At 38.0% G+C, this 4,687-nt stretch overlaps 1 pseudogene; it reads left to right on the forward strand.

Moving 5' to 3' along the window:
* Window positions 1-1,642: 1,642 nt before the first annotated feature.
* Window positions 1,643-2,278, forward strand: LOC102822904 (annotated as a pseudogene).
* Window positions 2,279-4,687: the final 2,409 nt, after the last annotated feature.

Genomic DNA, 4,687 nt, shown 5'->3' on the forward strand with positions numbered 1-4,687 from the left:
AGGATGTAAAGTACTTATTGATGAAGATCAAAGACTACAGCCTTCAACATGAATTATACATGGAGATTATATTTGTCAAGGATTTCATTTTACTCAGATCCACAATCAACACCCATGGTAGACACATTCAGGAAATCTAATGATGAGTTTAATTGGATAAATGTGCTGCAAGTATCTCTTTAAAATGTTAAAAAGCAGTAGGGGGCTTGATAGTGGACTAGGCAGAAACGCCAATCAGACCCCTGTCAGTGAAAGCATGGAAAACTAAGCAAAACAGATTCAGAGGACCATCCCAGAACTCTGAACTTCAGAGAAAGTGATAATTAAGTAGTTTGAGTGTTTACCAGGAGTAAGATTTGGAACAGAAGAAATAAAGAAGGTGACTTGTGATCCAGAGAGGTAGGTGCATTTCACCACAGCCATTGTGAATGGAAGTGAGAAGAGAAAGAGACAAGAGAGTGCTCTCAGTGCAGAAACCAGCCTGTGATCTGCATAAACAGAGGTTTGGGTGTTTTGTTTTTTTCTTTATCATGTCTTTTTTCTTGCTCTGACTACTCATCTCCATGCTGATAACTAGAGTGGAGAGATGCACGAGTACACACTACCAGGGAAGATCCTACATCATGGGTAAAAGGTTTGAGTATGCAAAGAATGATTGGCACTACTCTGTGATACCTGAGGAAAGGATTTTCACTGGGCACAGGAGGACACAGAAGAAAGAAACTGATCCGGGAGTCTCTTCCAAAGTGAATCTGGTCAGCACTGGGCTGCTTCTCACTGGGAGAGACAGATAAACAGATTAGAGGGGAGAGGGAAAAGGAAAGACTGGGTCAGGTCACACTGGCACAAAAGGAACATTGTGGAATTTCTCAATCAGCTTAGAAGACGTGTCCATTGTTGATCTTGTTAAGTGCTACTGAGTTGGTTCTGACTCATAATGACCCTGTGTAGGGTTTCTGAGGAACAAATGGTGAGCTTGAACAGATGACCTTGTGGTTTAAACCAACATTTCAGTCTAGCGCATTAACCAGCAAGGCCACACCAAGACTCCATGAGTCTATCAGGTAGCACTACAGAATTACTCATATTTTCCCATTCTTTTTCTTTTGTTTTATTTTTCTGGGTTTCTTAGCTTTATACATATTTTTCCTGAGTTTTTATGAGGTTTGCTTTTGGTGTTTAGTCTTGAATTTTGGCCTTGCTTCTACTTTGTATGAGTTTCTCTTCAACTGACAAGAGACAAGAACTGCCTGTCTCCATATAACAAATTGTAGCCATATAACAAAGCTACAATTGTACCTTGTAAAACTCCACCAATAAGTCAAAAGCCAATATCAGCTGCTGTACACCAGAGAAACGTCTACAACCAAAACCAGCTGAAAACACTCAGAATTGAGCTATAAAAGCAGTGAACAGAGAAGCCCATCTCTTAATCACAACTTCCAGGAGGAAACTAGAGTATGTTTAAGAATATGCCATTGAATGTTATAGAGCAGAGAGAGTGAGGAGGCTGCATCTGGCTCCCACTCCCACAGCCATTGCAGTACATTGAGCTCCATAGAGACAGCACCAGGCCAGGCAGAGCCGATAGCACTAGGCAGACTCTGTGCCTCAAGGACGAAAAAAACAATAATAACTAAACATGGACAAAGGAGATCCTAAGAAGCCGAGAGGCAAAATGTCATCCTATGCATTTTTTGTGCAAACCTGCAGAGAGGAGCACAAGAAGAAGCACCCACATGCTTCAGTCTCAACTTCTCAGAATTTTCCAAGAAGTGCTCAGAGCAGTGGAAGTCCATGTCTGCTAAAGAGAAAAGAAAATTTGAAGACATGGCAAAGGCGGACAAGGCCCGTTATAAAAGAGAAATGAAAACCTACATCCCACCTAAAGGGGAGGAAAAAAAAGAAGTTTGAGGATCCCAATGCTCCCAAGAGGCCTCCTTCGGCCGTCTTCTTGCTTTGTTCAGAGTATCGCCCCAAAATCAAAGGCGAGCATCCTGGCCTATCCATTGGTGATGTTGCAAAGAAACTGGTAGAAATGTGGAATAACACCACTGCCAATGACAAGCAGCCTTATGAGAAGAAGGCTGCTAAGCTGAAGGAGAAGTACAAAAAGGGTATCACTGCCTACCGGGCTAAAGGAAAGCCCAATGCAGCCCAAAAGGGAGTTGTCAAGGCTGAGAAAAGCAAGAAAAAGAAGGAAGAGGAGGAAGATGAAGAAGAGGAGGAAAATGAAGAGGATGAAGATGAAGAAGATGATGATGATGATGATGAATGAGTTGGTTCTAGCACAGTTTTTTTGTTGTTTTGTTTTGTTTTGTTTTTTGTCTATAAAGCATTTAACCCCCCTGTACACAACTCACTCCTTTTATAGGAAAAAAAATTGAAATGTAAGGCTGTGTAAGGTTTGTTTTTAAACTGTACAGTGTCTTTTTTTGTATAGTTAACACACTACCGAATGTGTCTTTAACTTGCCCTGTCCTGGTGGTATTTTCAATAGCCACTAACCTTGCTTGGTACAGTATGGGGGTTGTAAATTGGCATGGAAATTTAAAGCAGGTTCTTGTTGGTGCACAACACAAATTAGTTATACATGGGAACGGTAGTTTTTGTTTTGTTTTGTTTTGTTTTCATCTTCAGTTGTCTGATGCAGCTTATACAAAATAATTGTTGTGTTAACTGAATACCACTCTGTAATTGCAAACAAACCTGTTGTAGCTGTTTTGTTGACATTCTGAATGCTTCTAAGTAAATACAATTAAAAAAAATAAAAAAGAATATGCCATCACACATTCATCTAATTAATACAAATACAACAACACCACAATGCCTTAAAAGCAGCAGAAAATTTCTACTCAAGTGCAGAAACAAGAGAGAGTAGCTCAAACAAATAAAAAAGAAAAAGATCTAGGAATGGCACTGGAGGGTGAAGAAGCTTTGGAATTGTCTGAAAGAAAATTTAAGAGAATGATATTGAGGTGCATCCACATGTTCCACAGAGAAGTCAAGGAAAATAAGGAAGAAGTCAGAAAAGTATTTCAGGAACAATAAAACAAAATAGATACAGCACTGGAGTTAACACAAAACCTAAAAAAAAGAGGTCCAGATGATTAATGCTAAAGTATCAAAAATGGACAAGACACAGAAAAAGCAAGGGAGTAGAATCGAAGGGGTGGCAGCCAGAATCAGTGAACTTGAAGATAAATCTCTGAATACTGCTAAGATAGAAGTGTAAGCAGAAAAAAAGATTGAAAAAAATCTGAAGAGAGCCTAAGATTCATTTGGGACAACATGAAGAGTAATAACGAGGCTGGTTGGAATTCTAGAGCAGAAAGAAACAAAGAAAACCACATAAGAGTTAGTTAAAGACCTGATGAAAGAAAATTTCCCTAATATCTGACCCTAAGATTCATTTGGGACAACATGAAGAGGAAATAACCACAGGCTGATTGGAATTCTAGAGCAGAAAGAGACAAAGAAAACCACAGAAGAGATAGTTAAAGACCTGATGGAAGAAAATTTCCGTAACATCTTTCAGGAGAAGAAGATACACATTCAAGAATCAGAATGAACCCCAAGCAAGATAGACCCCAAAAGAAAGTCACCAAGATATATCATAATCAAGCTCTCCAAAATTGAACACAAGTAGAGAATCCTGAGGCAGCTAGGGAATAAAGAAGTGTTACCTATAAAGGAAAGCCAATAAGATTAAGCTCTGATTTCTCAGCACAAGCCATGCAGGCAATAAGACAATGGGGAAACATACACAAAACTCTGAAAGAAAAAAAAAACTGCTAACCAAGAATCATACACCCAGCAAAGCTGTCATTCAAATATGACAGTGAAATCAGAACATTTCAAGATATACCAAAATTAAGGGATTTTGTAAAGACCAAATCATTTCTCCAAAATGTATTAAAGGGAGTTCTTTTGATTGAGAACCAAGACCAGACAACAACCACAGATTTACAATCATAGAAACCCCACCTGGAACTCAATCAAAAGATGGAAGAGTCCAGAGCTGAACTACAAGGATGAAATTAGGGGATGTTGGAATTCAGTCTATACTCAAAACAACTAAAAAGCAAAAGAAGGGGAAACTATAGTAAAAGAGATCTAAGTGGTGAGGAGGTCGGGTAAATCTCATCATAAAACAGACTGTCATAAACAGAGGAAAAACTTAATAAAATATAAGCTAATCTCAAAGAAATTTAATATATGTCCACATCAAATCAAAAAGAGGAAAGTCCAAGAAGATTATAAAAACACTAAAACTATGAAGAAATTGACAAGAAAAAGGAAACAAAAAAATGAACTCAGCACAGGAAAGCACACAGAACAAAAAACCAACAGCACCACAAAATTAAAAAAAAAAACAAAAAAAACCCCAGCATGACAGCAATTAATCCATCTCTATTGATTATCACACTGAATGTAAATGGTTGAAATACACTAGTCAAGATATAGAGAGTAGCAGAATAAATAAGAAAATAGAATCCTTCAATATGCTGTCTACAAGAGACACACCTAACACACAGAGTAAAAAAAAAAAAAAAATAGATTAACATTAAAGAATGGAAAAAATGTACCAAGCTAATTGCAATAAAAAATGAGCAGGACTGGCAATATTGATCTCTGATAAAATAAACTTTATGGTGAAACCCAGCATTAAGAGACAAAGAAGGAC

The sequence above is a fragment of the Chrysochloris asiatica genome, unplaced genomic scaffold (genome assembly GCF_000296735.1).
Source record: "Chrysochloris asiatica unplaced genomic scaffold, ChrAsi1.0 scaffold00201, whole genome shotgun sequence".
Taxonomy (NCBI): domain Eukaryota; kingdom Metazoa; phylum Chordata; class Mammalia; order Afrosoricida; family Chrysochloridae; genus Chrysochloris; species Chrysochloris asiatica.